The sequence below is a fragment of the Salvelinus namaycush genome, chromosome 4 (assembly GCF_016432855.1).
Source record: "Salvelinus namaycush isolate Seneca chromosome 4, SaNama_1.0, whole genome shotgun sequence".
Classification (NCBI taxonomy): Eukaryota; Metazoa; Chordata; class Actinopteri; order Salmoniformes; family Salmonidae; genus Salvelinus; species Salvelinus namaycush.
Window position 1 is genome coordinate 11,722,199 of NC_052310.1, and position 16,572 is coordinate 11,738,770.

Genomic DNA, 16,572 nt, shown 5'->3' on the forward strand with positions numbered 1-16,572 from the left:
CGTGTCACAGGCTCTCTTTCCATCTTCCCTGAAAACAGGATGCATCCGGTTGTTTTCCACTCTGCTGAGGGTGCCACTGGACTGCCTGTCTCAAGGCGTCCTGTGTACTTTGCTAAGAATAGCAGTGTACTCCCCTCTTCTCATGGCACGGAGGAGAGAAGTGATGAAAGTGTGGACAGGTGATGGATTTGATCATAAGCATGTGCCTCTGAGGTAGAAAAGGATTCTCCTAAAGCATCACTCTCCTCTTCCTCTTTCTGCACTGTTTTGTTATTCTGCTTGAACCACATGACTGCTTACTATAGCCTACTCATCTCATTTGCGACATGGGATGTGAGTGCATAACTTAAGACCAGCACGTGGTAGTGCAGAACACAGTAGCCCGGTTACTTCCGTTGGTGTGCTTTGACTTCAGAGGAAACGCAACGATTACTTTTTCATGGGACAATGACCTTTTTCTCAAACACAATAAACATACCATGTTACGCAACAAGGGCTTATCCCTCAATCCCTCATATCCCTCAAGTTGTTGAACGTTTTATTTCATGGTGCACACAACTGGAGTCCTACTACTTGATGACTTGATTGGCCCACTGGCTGTGACAGCAGGCATCATGCGTAGGTCAATGAGTGGATCAATTCTTTCTTTCTGTTGCTGTTTAATGTTGCTATTGATCAATAGATGATGTAACGTGATCCTGCGCTTGTTTTATTTGACTTAACGTTATATTGTTGCATTTGCTTGGTCAACTAAAGAGGTAGGAGCGTCAGTCTTCCGCCTAAAGCTGCTAGCATCGGTGATGGAGAACCAAGGAACCCCCCCCCCCCCCCCCCCCCAGTGGTGAAAGGTACACCAGTAATGTCAGAACCTGGCTAACCGGTCACTCATCTGCGGCCAGCCAACTTGGGGATCTGACCATCTGCTCTTCAGACTGGCTGCACAACCATCTGTGCTCCCCTCAGCGGTGGCCTGGACTCAAGTAGTGTTTATGCCTAAAAGAGGCTTTCTATCATTGAACATCATCAATGATCAACATGGCTTGGAAAAGGACGTCTTTACGCCATGACAGTACCATATCAGTTCAAAGATGAAGTCGAGCGTCAAATCTAGACCATATTGGTATCATTAACCTCATTCTGTCCAAAAAGATGTTACAAATTGTACATGGTTCAATTCCCCCTAAGGCGGGTGACTTCTGTTACAGTAGCATCACTGACGTGTGAATTAGAGCATGCTGAATGTTCTCTCTTCCTCAAAGGATGTAGGGTAGGGTGGTGACAAAGAGGGTATGCAGAATGGGCGTATGCAGAATGGGCGTACATCTGTCTGATTGGATGGACACGACATAAACGCGTAGGCCTATGTGTGTAGACCCCTAATGCATCAGGGCAGGTCCGTAGGTAGCCTTGCTCTGCATCCTTCCAACCCACTGCTTGTGATCCTGTCAGCCTGACTAGTTAGACACCTCTCCCTGTCCATTTCTGCTCAGGCTGGGTGGGGCCCAGCTCCAGACAGACAGAAAAGCTCCATCATTAAAATGAAAGCACCTGTTTTCCTCAGCCTCGTGCTGGGTGCCCATTCTCCCAGATAACAGACCGGCCTACTGGGGAGTCTGACTGGGACAAGACATCCATCATTCATAACCTTTAATGTCAGACCAACGTCACTGAACTGGGGCGAAATGAGTCAAACACGTTCGTATTTCTAAAGGAAAAAGGAAAGACAAGGTATTGCTTCTCTTTAACTAGTTTAATCAGTGTTGTTGAGTTTTTAATCGACAAGACAGCCTAGATAATTCAGAGGTGAAAGATTCACATTATAGCCTCATTTCCACTGTAAGCAGACTAATGAACCGCCGCATTGACTGGAACTCAATCAGTGTTTCCTGCTCTTATTGAATTACAGATAAAAAAATATATCATTTATCAAAAGTCACTGCTCCAGCCCAGTTCTTTTAAATGTCTCTCGGGTGAGTTGAGCGCACTGAAGTCAGAGTTGTAGTGGGGGAATACTAGTACTAGTGGGCCTGTGTGGATCCATGGTACATCATTCAGTCATTGTCTATGACAGTGTTTCCCAATTCCAGTCCTCGAGTACCCACAACAGCACAGACTTTTGTTGTGTTTTCTGTTGGGAGGACTGGAGTTGGGAAACACTGGTCTATGGGGTGAAGGAGAGTGGGAGGCTGTGTCTGTCTTGGCAACTATAGGTGTTAAGGTCACATTACTGAGAGTCACTCATAAACTGGTTATAGTAAGTCTTTCCTTAAATCATTATCAGGCTCTTCCTCATCTGGATAGCAGATGGGTACGTCCTTTACCGTTCTCATAACATGCTCTTCCTCTGTTAGACACTTTCCATGACTCGAGTCTTTGAATAATTCATCAGACATAGCATTTGGCTGTTTTTGCAAATGGTCTGCAATTTGTTGGATTTCCATGGAAAAACACATGCTACTAGTGGTGGATTTGTGTTACTGGTCTTCACCTAATCAAATCAAAGTTTATTTGTCACGTGCGCCAAATACAACCGGTGTAGACCTTACAGTGAAATGCTTACTTACAGGCTCTAACCAATAGTGCAAAAAAGGTATTAGGTGAACAATGGGTAGGTAAAGAAATAAAACAGTAAAAAGACAGGCTATAAAAGTAGCGAGGCTACATACAGACACCGGTTAGTCAGGCTGATTGAGGTAGTATGTACATGTAGATATGGTTAAAGTGCTAATGCATGTTCACGCAGATGAGCAGGAACCCTGGGCATCTTTCTTTTGGTGTTTTTCAGAGTCAGTAGAAAGGCCTCTTTAGTGTCCTAAGTTTTCATAACTGTGTCCTTAATTGCCTACCGTCTGTAAGTTGTTATTGTCTTAACGACCGTTCTACAGGTGCATGTTCATTAATTGTTTATGGTTCATTGAACAAGCATTGGAAACAGTGTTTAAACCCTTTACAATGAAAATCTGTGAAGTTATTTGGATTTTTACAAATTATCTTTGAAAGACATGGTCCTGAAAAAGGGATGTTTCTATTTTTGCTGTGTGTGTGTGTGTGTGTGTGTGTGTGTTAATGAAGCACCAATATGACATTTTTGGCCTATTCCGATATTTTCCTTGCCAATAAAATGATACCGATATTTAACATTTTAGCAGCCTTTCAAGCATTCTAGTACAATAAATAGTTAACACATGCATGGATGCAGCGGTCTAAGGCACTGCATCTCAGTGTTTGAGTCATCACTACAGTCCCTGGTTCGATTCCAGGCTGTATCACATCCGGCCGTGATTGGGAGTCCCATAGTGCGGCGCAAAATTGGCCCAGCGTTGTCCGGGTTTGGCTGGGGTAGGCCGACATTGTAAATAAGAATTTGTTGTTAACTGACTTGCCTAGTTAAATAAAGGTTACACACACACCACACTGACCAAAAGTTATTTTGTTGGCATTTACGTATGTCCTCATTACCAGTAAAACATAATCAAGACCTATTTCTTTCACCGACTTGCTATGCTATTTCGTTGTTTAGTCGTTTCATTCTCACCCAGGATTTCTATGGAACGCCAGTTGGGTCTTTGCGTGTCAAGTAAGATAGTTGTTGACCAATCAGGACCTGATAATGATTGCACGTCACATAATATTTAATGCGTTCATCGTTTTTTAATGTAGTTATTACACAATCACTCGTATTTCATATGTCACAACGATTCAACGATACGTATGCTATGACGCTGGTAAAGTTGTCTCATGCACCTACAGTGCTGGTCATAATGAAAAAAAGCTAGCTACTCATGGATGCAACAATGTTCTAACCAAAAAACATAGCAAAACAGCAGTCTGTTTTAGTAGCTATAGTTAGCTAACTAGATAGCTAGGTGTCATCTCAAATAACCCTAATTTATGAGACAATTCTTATTTGATTAATGTTGGTCGGACCCATCTACAGTTGAAGTCGGAAGTTTACATACACCTTAGCCAAACAGAGTTAAACTCAGTTTTTCACAATTCCTGACATTTAATCCTAGTAAAAATTCCCTGTCTTAGGTCAGTTAGGATCACCACTTTATTTTAAGAATGTGAAATGTCAGAATAATAGTAGAGAATTATTTATTTGAGCTTTTATTTCTTTGATCACATTCCCGTGGGCCAGAAGTTTACATACACTCAATTAGTATTTGGTAGCATTGCCTTTAAATTGTTTAACTTGGGTCAAACGTTTCGGGTAGCCTTCCACAAGCCTCCCACAGTAAGTTGGGTGAATTTTGGCCCATTCCTCCTGACAGAGCTGGTGTAACTGAGTCAGGCTTGTAGGCCTCCTTGTACACGCTTTTTCAGTTCTGCCCACAAATTTTCTATAGGATTGAGGTCAGGGCTTTGTGATGGCCACTCCAATACCTTGACTTTGTCCTTAAGCCATTTTGCCACAACTTTGGAAGTATGCTTGGGGTCATTGTCCATTTGGAAGAACCATTTGCGACCAAGCTTTAACTTCCTGACTTGATGTCTTGAGATGTTGCTTCAATATATCCACATAATTTTCCTGCTTCATGATGACATCTATTTTGTGAAGTGCACCAGTCCCTCCTGCAGCAAAGCACCCCCACAACATGACTCTGCCACCCCCGTGCTTCACGGTTGGGATGGTGTTCTTCAGCTTGCAAGCATCCCCCTTTTTCCTCCAAACATAACATTGGTCATTATGGCCAAGCAGTTCTAATTTTGTTTCATCAGACCAGAGGAAATTTCTCCAAAAAGTATGATATTTGTCCCCATGTGCAGTTGCAAACCATAGTCTGGCTTTTTTATGGTGGTTTTGGAGCAGTGGCTTTTTCCTTGCTGAGCATCCATTCAGTTTGTCGATATAGGACTCGTTTTACTGTGGATATAGATCCTTTTGTACCTGCTTCCTCCAGCATCTTCACAAGGTCCTTTGCTATTGTTCTGGGATTGATTAGCACTTTTTGCACCCAAAGAACGTTCATCTCTAGGAGACAGAACGCGTCTCCTTCCTGAGCGGTATGACGGCTGCATGGTCCCATGATGTTCATTCTTGCGTACTATTGTTTGTACAGATGAACATGGTACCTTCAGGATTTTGGAAATTGCTCCCAAGGATGAACCAGACTTGTGGAGGTCTACAATTGTTTTTCTGAGGTCTTGGCTGATTTCTTTTGATTTTCCCATGATGTCAAGCAAAGAGGCACAGATTTTGAAGGTAGGCCTTGAAATACATCCACAGGTACACCTCCAATTGACTCAAATGATGTCAATTAGCCTACCAGAAGCTTCTAAAGCCTGACATCATTTTTTGGAGTTTTCCAAGCTGTTTAAAGGCACAGTCAACTTAGTGTATGTAAACTTCTGACCCACTGGAATTGTGATACAGTGAAATAATCTGACTGTAAACAATTGTTTAAAAAAAATCTTTGTCATGCACCAAGTAGATGTCCTAACCGACTTGCCAAAACTATCATTTGTTAACAAGAAATTTGTGGAGTCGTTGAAAAACGAGTTTTAATGACTCCAACCTAAGTGTATGTAAACTTCCGACTTCAACTGTATGTGAAGCTAGCCACAATAAGAATTAGCCACAATATTGGACTTTGCGGTTAGCCTTCAAAATAAAAGTATGTTATTGACAGTGATGCAAATTAATACACATTTATAATTATGCCATAATTGAATAGATCATGCTAAACAAGGTTGGAATGTTATATAAAATCAACAAAAGACAATTTGTTAATTTGACAAATCTGTTGAATTCACACTGGATGTATTATACTTTAGAATTGCATTTGGGGCATACTTATTTCACTGTACAGCCTTACCTCGGGATTGTGGATCAATCACATGGGGTATCAGTCTACTCAGTGACACCCAGAGAACATTCACTCGTAGCTCTTATTGCGGGACTCTGAAACAACTGTGAATTGAGACACCATTTATTGTGAACCTATGTGTATTGAACACTCTTCCTGAGGAAAAACAATACTACGTGGATGTTTTGAAGTCTGATAACTCTGAGGACGTTGGGAAAAAATATATTGGGTATTGAGTAGACTGATTCCCCATTTCTTATCCCGCGATAAGAGCTACAACGCTAATATTTGCGTAAACTCTGCACAGTTGTGTTCTGTGGTTGTCACCGAGTAGACTGATACCCCATTTCATTGCTTCACATTCCAACCTTGTTTAACATTATCTAGTCTAAATATGGTATGATTCCACCAATTGTAACCTTCTGCATCACTTTCAAATAGGTACTTTTATTTTGAAGGCAAACTGGAAATTGTACTATGCAATGTACTACAACCCGGTCTGGTTGAGCCTCACTAGCCAGGTGAAGCTAGCTGGCTGCTTATAACGTTAGCTTTGGGCAACAGGGTTAAGTAGCTGGCTAGCTATTTATTTTCATGAACTCAAGTTCAATTTCAATAGGCGAACAACAAATGGCTACCTACCTAATACTTACTCATAAGGATTCCTAAATCCTTGCTAAGAATAATGAAAATGACTGCAGTTTCTACTGGTCATTGTTGTCAGGCTGGTTGTATTGGTGCTAGCTAGGTACCAAGCTAAAGCTAGCTAGCTACCCCAGAAGTTGCGGTCGAACAAATAATGACTATCATCAACGCGGTATTGTAAACACATTGTTCGTGGCCGGTGTTTGCTTATTTGCAGACTTTTTTTGTTCAGCTTTGACAGTGCTACTGGTAGAAGTGTTGGCGCTTGGCTTGTACGTGCCAATTCAGAACACGCAACATGCTATAATAGAACTGTTATTTGACGTGTCAAATTAAAAGCTTATTTAACGCGTCAAATAGTGTTATTGTGTTGTTTGACGTGTATCTTTTTTGACACGCAAAGACCCAAACTGCGTTCCATAGTATGGCATGAAGCTAATAGCAGTGACGATATTAATGTTTAACTACGGTAAGGCAACATCTGAAAAATAGCGCACTTGGTAACGTTAGTGTGTACTGGTGCTAGACCAGTCGCGAAAGCCAACATCACCCACGACAGAGAACGGTTGATTGTCAAGGGTAATGAATTCCATTATCTTGCCGTTTTAATAGATTTCGCCTTTTGAGTTGTCTCGCTGAAATGGTCTTACTCTTTCAAATGACTGCTCGACTTGTTGACTGCTTGATCCACACAGCAGATGTTGTGGGCTAGGTTAGGAATGCTGTGTTGCACGTGTAGCGCAAAATTTTATGTGGCGTCCTTACGTCATGTAGTTATATAGGTTTGCATGTCAGCTTTGCACATCGGTGTTAAACTAGAAATCGGGCCGATACCAATGTTGCCATTTTTAGCTAATATCGTCCGATTCCGATATGTTCTTCGATATGTTCACCAATATATCGTGCATCCCTTTATATATATATATATATATATATATATATATATATACTGCTCAAAAAAATAAAGGGAACACTAAAATAACACATCCTAGATCTGAATGAATGAACTATTCTTATTAAATACTTTTTTCTTTACATAGTTGAATGTGCTGACAACAAAATCACACAAAAATTATCAATGGAAATCAAATTTATCAACCCATGGAGGTCTGGATTTGGAGTCACACTCAAAATTAAAGTGGAAAACCACACTACAGGCTGATCCAACTTTGATGTAATGTCCTTAAAACAAGTCAAAATGAGGCTCAGTAGTGTGTGTGGCCTCCACGTGCCTGTATGACCTCCCTACAACACCTGGGCATGCTCCTGACGAGGTGGCGGATGGTCTCCTGAGGGATCTCCTCCCAGACCTGGACTAAAGCATCCTCCAACTCCTGGACAGTCTGTGGTGCAACGTGGCGTTGGTGGATGGAGCGAGACATGATGTCCCAGATGTGCTCAATTGGATTCAGGTCTGGGGAACGGGCGGGCCAGTCCATAGCATCAATGCCTTCCTCTTGCAGGAACTGCTGACACACTCCAGCCACATGAGGTCTAGCATTGTCTTGCATTAGGAGGAACCCAGGGCCAACCGCACCAGCATATGGTCTCACAAGGGGTCTGAGGATCTCATCTCGGTACCTAATGGCAGTCAGGCTACCTCTGGCGAGCACATGGAGGGCTGTATGAAAAGAAATGCCACCCCACACCATGACTGACCCACCGCCAAACCGGTCATGCTGGAGGATGTTGCAGGCAGCAGAACGTTCTCCACGGCGTCTCCAGACTGTCACGTCTGTCACATGTGCTCAGTGTGAACCTGCTTTCATCTGTGAAGAGCACAGGGCGCCAGTGGCGAATTTGCCAATCTTGGTGTTCTCTGGCAAATGCCAAACGTCCTGCACGGTGTTGGGCTGTAAGCACAACCCCCACCTGTGGACGTCGGGCCCTCATACCACCCTCATGGAGTCTGTTTCTGACCGTTTGAGCAGACACATGCACATTTGTGGCCTGCTGGAGGTCATTTTGCAGGGCTCTGGCAGTGCTCCTCCTGCTCCTTCTTGCACAAAGGCGGAGGTAGCGGTCCTGCTGCTGGGTTGTTGCCCTCCTACGGCCTCCTCCACGTCTCCTGATGTACTGGCCTGTCTCCTGGTAGCGCCTCCATGCTCTGGACACTACGCTGACAGACACAGCAAACCTTCTTGCCACAGCTCGCATTGATGTGCCATCCTGGATGAGCTGCACTACCTGAGCCACTTGTGTGGGTTGTAGACTCCGTCTCATGCTACCACTAGAGTGAAAGCACCGCCAGCATTCAAAAGTGACCAAAACGTCAGCCAGGAAGCATAGGAACTGAGAAGTGGTCTGTGGTCACCACCTGCAGAACCACTCCTTTATTGGGGGTGTCTTGCTAATTGCCTATAATTTCCACCTGTTGTCTATTCCATTTGCACAACAGCATGTGAAATTTATTGTCAATCAGTGTTGTTTCTTAAGTGGACAGTTTGATTTCACAGAAGTGTGATTGACTTGGAGTTACATTGTGTTGTTTAAGTGTTCCCTTTATTTTTTTGAGCAGTGTATATATTAGTACCACTCAAAAGTTTGGACACCTCCTCATTCCATGGATCTTCTTTATTTTGACTATTTTCTACATTGTAGAGTAATAATGAAAACATCAAAATTATGATATAACACATATGGAATCGTGTAGTAACCAAAAAAGTATTAAACAAATCAATGTATTTTATATTTGAGATTCTTCAAAGTAGCCACCCTTTGCCTTGATGATAGCTTTGCACACTCTTGGCATTCTCTCAACCAGCATCATGAGGTAGTCACCTGGAATGCATTTCAATTAACAGGTGTGCCTTATTTAAAAAGTTAATTTGTGGAATTTCTTTCCATCTTAGTGTGTTTGTGCCAATCAGTTGTGTTGTGATGAAGTAGGGGGGTTATACAGAAAATAGCCGTATTTGGTAAAAGACCAAGTCCATATTATGGCAAGAACAGCTCAAATAAGCAAAGAGAAAGGATAGTCCATCATTACTTTAAAACATGAAGGTCAGTCAATATGGAAAATGTAAAGAACTTTAAGTTTCTTCAAGTCGCAAAAACCATCATGCGCTATGATGAAACTGACCGGCACAGGAAAGGAAGACCCAGAGTTCCCTCTGCTGCAGAGGATAAGTTCATTAGAGTTTCCACCCTCAGAAATTGCAGCCCAAATAAACGCTTCTCAGAGTTCAAGTAACAAACACATCTCGACATCAACTGTTCGAGGAGACTGCATGAATCAGGCCTTCATGGTCGAATTGCTGAAAATAAACCACTACTAAAGGACACCAATAAGAAGAGACTTGCTTGGACCAAGAAATACGAGCCATGGACATTAGACCGGTGGAAATCTGTCCAAATTTGAGATTTTTGGTTCCAACCGCTGTGTCTGTGTGATGCAGAGTAGGGAGTAGTACACAGCGTTGTACGAGAGCTTCAGTTTCTTGGCAATTTCTCGCATAAAATAGCCTTCATTTCTCTGAACAAGAATAGACTGACGAGTTTCAGAAGAAAGTTATTTGTTTCTGGCCATTTTGAGCCTGTAATCGAACCCACAAGTGCTGATGCTCCAGATACTCAACTAGTCTAAAGAAAGACAGTTTTATTGCTTCTTTAATCAGAACAACCAGTTTTCAGCTGTGCTAACATAATTGCAAAATGGTTTTCTAATGATCAATTAGCCTTTTTAAAATGATAAAATTGGATTAGCTAACACAACGTGCCATTGGAACAAAGGAGTGATGGTTGCTGATAATGGGCCTCTGTACGCCTATGTAGATATTCCATAAAAAATCTGCCGTTTCCAGCTACAATAGCCATTTTCAACATTAACAATGTCTACACTGTATTTCTGATCAATTTGATATTTTAATGGACAAAAAATGTGCATTTCTTTCAAAAACAAGGACATTTCTAAGTGACCAAAACAACTTTTGAACTGTAGTGTATATTGGAACGATTTTGTCTCTCATTCAAGTGGATGTTCTGGCTACCAGCCCTTGGAGTGTTCGGTAAGTGTTTTAACGATATTTGAAACTCTCTGCGTTCCTCTGCAGAGAAGTGACTCAGCTGTGTATGTGTGCTCAAGGCAGCGGTTAGTTTGCCTGATCAGCAGACAGTCCCAGAAAGGGAGGTTCCCTAAAATAACATGGCATTCACATAGGCACAGTTTAATATCCAGTATGAGACACATGGACTCATTGTTACAAAGCAGAGGATAATGAGTTCATATTTAGATTTTTTTTTTTTTTTACAAATCTATTAGCCTACTTGTTAAATAAAGACCTCGGCTAAGTCCTATATGGCATCCTATTCCATATTTTGTACACTACTTTTGAACAGGTCCCATAAGGCTCTGGTCAAAAGTAGTGCACTATGTAGGGAATAGGGTGGCATTTGGGACGCACACTCCTTCTGCATCCTCTGAGTTGTCAGCTTGAGTCATTGTGCCCTGCACGTTGTGGTTTCTGCTCATTGTGGTTTAAGGGAATGGTGTGTGCGTTCTATCATCCTCCTCTACAGAATAGGAGAGTGCTGCTGCAGGTAACTCTGCCTGTGGCCCTTTTAACTCTGCCTCGTGCTCCCTGGGTGACCTTGTTCTCCCTGTCTGGACTAGAGGGCACTTTGCCTTGAGGTGAGAACCACTCTTAGATAGATGTTAGCCTAATGGTCATGCATGAGCTAAGGATTAGGCTGTGATGGATGGCTAATTGCCTTACTACCTTGCTGCCTTACTACCTTGCTGCCTTACTACCTTGCTGCCTTACTACCTTGCTGCCTTACTACTTTGCTGCCTTACTACCTTACTACCATACCATTGAGTTAGGCTTCTACACTGAGTGTACTGAATATTATGAACACCTGGTCTTTGCATGACAGACTGACCAGTTGAATCCAGGTGAGCGCTATGATCCCTTATTGATGTCACTTGTTAAATATCTTCATGTACACTGATTAAAGTGGGAGGAAACAGGTGAAATCATTTTTAAGCCTTGAGACAATTGAGACATGGATTGTGTATGTGTGCCATTCAGAGGGTGAATGGGCAAGACAAACGATTTAAGTGCCTTTGAACGGGGTATGGTAGTAGGTGCCAGGCGCACCGGTTTGAGTGTGTCAAGAACTACAACGCTGCTGGGTTTTTCACGCTCAAGTTTCCAATGGATTTCAAGAAGGGTCTTCCACCCAAAGGACATCCAGCCAACTTGACACAACTGTGGGAAGCATTGTAGTCGACATGGGCCAGCATCCCTGTGTCACGCCCTGACCATAGAGAGCCTTTTTATTCTCTATTTTGGTTAGGTCGGGGTGTGACTAGGGTGGGTGATCTAGTGCATTTATTTCTATGTTGGCCTGGTATGGTTCCCAATCAGAGGCAGCTGTTTATCGTTGTCTCTGATTGGGGATCATATTTAGGCAGCCATTTCCCCACTGGTTTTTGTGGGATCTTGTTTTTGTGTAGATGCCTGGGAGCACTGCATTTGCTGCACGTTTCGTTTGCTGTTTATTGTTTTTGTGAGTTTCATTTAATAAACATGTGGAACTCTACGTACGCTGCGCCTTGGTCCGATATTTATTCTAACGAACGTGACACCCTGTGGAACGCTTTCGATACCTTGTAGAGTCCATGCCTTGACGAATTGAGGCTTTTCTGAGGGCAACAGGATGTGCAACTCAATATTAGGAGGAAGTTGTATTGCCACTAATTAGGCTCAAATCTGAACATTTCTAACCTTGAACCTTGAAGTAATTGATCTGGTTTTGAAAATGACTCCTTTCACTTCTCTGATCGACTCTTGACCGCTACAATGTTGAGTCAGACGGTCTGGAGAGGCGTGCTCTAAAATAAATACTCTCTGAAAAGCAGACATTTGGACCTTAAGAAGGTATTGGTTGTTAAAATCATGGCTCTTTGCAGCAGACATACAGTGCCTTCGGAAAGTATTCAGACACCTTGACTTTTTCAGATTTTTTGTTACTTTACAGCCTTATTCTAAAATGTATTAAATCGTTTTTTCCTCCTCTAAACAGGTGTTTAGAAATGTTTGCCAATTTATTACAAATAAAAAACAGATCTATAATACATTTACATAAGTATTCAGACCCTTTACTCAGTACTTTGTTGAAGCACCTTTGGCAGCGATTACAGCCTCGAGTCTTCTTGGGTATGACGTTACAAGCTTGGCACACTTTTATTTGGGGAGTTGGTCCCATTCTTTTCTGCAGATCCTCTCAAGTTCTGTCAGGTTGGATGGGGAGTGTTGCTGCACAGCTATTTTCAGGCCTTTCCAGAGATGTTAGATTGGGTTCAAGTCTGGGCTCTGGCTGGGCCACTCAAGGACATTCAGAGACTTGTCCCAAAGCCACTCCTGTGTTGTCTTGGCTGTGTGCTTAGGGTCATTGTCCTGTTGGAAGGTGAACCTTCGCCCCAGTCTGAGGTCCTGAGCGCTCTGGAGCAGGTTTTCATCAAGGATCTCTCTATACTTTGCTCCGTTCATCTTTCCCTCGATCCTGACTAGTCTCCCAGTCCCTGCCACTGAAAAACATCCGAACAGCATGAAGCTGCCACCCCCATGCTTCACCGTAGAGATGGTGCCAGGTTTCCTCCTGATTTGACGCTTGGCATTCAGGCCAAATAGTTCAATCTTGGTTTCATCAGACCCGAGAATCTTGTTTCTCATTTTCTGAGAGTCTTTATGTGCCTTTTGGCAAACTCCAAGTGGGCTGTCATGTGCCTTTTACTGAGGCGTGGCTTCTGTCTGGCCACTCTACCATAAATGCCTGATTGGTGGAGTGATGCAGAGATGGTTGTCCTTCTGGAAGTTTCTCCACAGAGGACCTCTAGAGCTCTGTCAGTGACCATCCTGTTCTTGGTCACCTCCCTGACCAAGGCCCTTCTCCCCCGATTGCTCAGTTTGGCCAGCTCTAGGAAGAGTCTCGATAGTTCCAAACTTCTTCCATTTAAGAATGATGGAGGCCACTGTGTTCTTGAGGACCTTCAATGCTGCAAACATTTTTTTTGTATCCTTTCCCCAGAGCTGTGCCTCAACACAATCCTATCTCGGAACTCTACAGATAATTCCTTCGATCCTCATGGCTTGGTTTCTGCTCTGACATGCACTGTCAACTGTAGGACCTTTATATAGACAGGTGTGTGCCTTTCCAAATCATGTTCAATCCATTGAACCTACCATAAGTAGACTCCAATCAAGTTATAGGAACATCATAATGATGATCAATGGAAACAGGATGCACCTTAGCTCAATTATGAATCTCATAGCAAAGGGTCTGAATACATGGTAAATATGGTATTTCTGTTAAAAAAATGTCATACATTTGCAAAAAATTCTAAACTATTTTCACTTTGTCATTATGGGGTATTGTGTGTAGATTCTTGATAATTTTATTTAATCCATTTTAGAATAAGGCTGTAAAGTAACAAAATGTGGAAAAAGTCAAGGGGCCTGAATACTTTCCGAAGGCACTGTATAGTGAGCATTATGTTTGGAACATCAAATCGCAGTATTGAAATGTATATTGAGTCGTGAGAATTACAATACATATCGAATCGGCACTTAAGTATCGGGATAATGTCGTATCATGAGGTCTCTGGCAATTCCCAGCCCTATGAACTCCCATCAGAATTTTGGGCTATATCTCTGATAGACAGAGATTAATAGGGTTGGTGTGCTTTGTTTTCCTGTGGTTGGGCTTCAGGTAGCCTACATCTTGCTGTCTCAAAGGTGAACTGCACTCGCTGATTCTGCATGTTTCTTCTGGTGCTCATTAAGAAATGCAGCGGCCATTACTAAAGTCCAAACGAGAGTTGTCTTTGGGGTGTGGTTTAATGTGGGTGTGTCTTTGCCATTCAATCACAACCAACAAACAAACAAACAAACAAGGGCAGTAGTGAGTAACTTAGTGACAGCGAGGTAAGCTAAGCTAGCTTTGCTATGGAGAGAAGTTTTGAAGTTGAGGACTTCTCCCCTCCTGACTGACTCACCATCTCAAGATGATCTGTTAATTCAGTTCTATGTGTATGCTAGCTACCAACCTGACAGCAGCTGGGTAGCTAGCATATCTTGGGGATAGCTACCGCTAGCTACCGCTGGCTAGCTGATATTTCTCTGTCAAATCACAGTTATGCCAAGATAGCAAGAAGTATCAGTGTCTGGAGTGTGTTTCATGTCGTTCTACAACACCTTGCTATGAAAGCAGCAACTTGAAGTTTCATCACTCATGTAAAGACATGTTACCATGGAAACGATATCAACAACTGCGAGTTGAATTCCCTGTGTTCAGTCAGCTCAGCTGTCAACATAATATTCTATATCAGGCTAGTTTTCTCTTGTCTCATCTCGCCTTTTGTCTGCGGTTAGGTCTTACCCGGGGGACAAATCCCGGCATTAATATCTCTACAGGTGTAGCAGGGTTTCCGTTAGGAAAATGTGGCGCTGGACATTTGACCGGTAGCGTTTTAATTTACCGGAAATTTGACAAATTTACCGGACCCATATGCATTAGGTGCGTAACCTGATTAGGGCGTCCACCCACGGTCCTTAAAATGACAGAAATCACATGCTAATTCATATTAACAGAACATGCAAGTCGAGGATGCAACGATGTGTGGTCTTTCTTCACAATTTCTGATGCGCAATTTCGAATAGCTGTCCAATATGCAAAAACATGCTAATATGACTAGGATTGTGCCTTTTGGCTACTGGGCAATGAAAGAAAGTTGGATATAAAATAATTTCCTCTGGATATGGTCTGATTTTGGCTAAGCTTCTTTGAAGCAAGGTAAGACATGCCTCATATGTAGTAATACGTTCAGGTTTCAAACAATTATAAGTATATGTTTTCAAAATGCATACTGCCTCCAGCTCATTGGTAAGTGGTGTGTGATGCGCTGATGAAGCCTGCCTTCCGTTGCCTATGAATCTGCTGTTTTAGATGTTGCAGCAGCCCTCGCGCTGTCTGACAGATTTTCAGCTCAAAGGCTCTGTATCTGTATACTGTACTCGTGTGATAAATAAGATGCATAACACATATACTGTACACGCGCCAATTTAATTAACCTATTGACCGATAAGCATGACCAGTCAAATGTATTTCCATCAATGAATAGGCTAAGAAGCATTATTTTGCACTGGGATTTTTCTTGGCCAGCGCCAATTTTATTTATCTGCTTTTTAATGTTTTTAGGCCAAAAACCGTCTTAGCGGCTAACGGAAACCCTGCGGTGTAGGCTAAATGTGGACATTGCACAAACATGGCCAGCTTGAGTGTAGATAAATTTATCAACAAAAAAATTGATGGGTGTGTTTGCAATTCAAAGAAAGGCAAAACATTTTCTGCTGTAAATAGGCTATCATATTGATTTGCTTATAAAGACAGTATGCCTACACTTTACCTAGCAAATGAAAATAAGTTGTGTGTAGAGTACAACCACAGATAGAACAAGGAGCATAAACATATTTGATACAACTTCAGCTGTCCCAGAACTAGCATGGCTTTCAGTTCTATTTCTATGGCCTAATTTAAGGATTTGGCTGTCTGACCACACTGGCATGCACAGCTCTCTGGGTGAGGTTCTGTCTCCAGTGGGTGAGGAAGTCCCTTCCTATGTGTGTGATACAGCCTGGATTCAAACCAGGGACTGTAGTGACGCCTCTTGCGCTAAGATGCAGTGCCTTATACCGCTGTGTGTGTGTGTTAACTATTTAACTGTAATAGAATGTATATACCGTTTTTTCAACAGGACTATGACCCAAAACATGCCTCCAGGCTGTGTAAAGATTTGACCAAGAAGGAGAGTGATGGAGTGCTGCATCAGATGACCTGGCCTCCACAATCACCCAGTGGAAATTTGTCCTTTGAAATTTTCAGACCCCTTGACTTTTTCCACATTTTTTTTGTTACATTACAATCTTATTCTAAAATTGATTAAGTAAAAACAAATCCTCAGCAATCTACGCCATAAAGACAAAGAGAAAACAGGTTTTTAGAAATGTTTTCAAATTTGATTTAAAAAAAACATCACATACCTTATTTACAGAAGTATTCAGGCCCTTTGCTATGAGACTCGAAGTTGAGCTCAGTTGCATCCTGTTTCCATTGA

The 16,572-nt window shown here is 42.3% G+C and overlaps 1 protein-coding gene across 1 annotated transcript in view; it reads left to right on the forward strand.

Annotated features, from left to right (window-relative positions):
- The window catches only part of LOC120045443 (serine-rich coiled-coil domain-containing protein 2-like), a 46,723-nt gene that overhangs the window by 7,928 nt on the left and 22,223 nt on the right, over positions 1 to 16,572 (forward strand). The gene's annotated exons all lie outside the window — the stretch shown is intronic.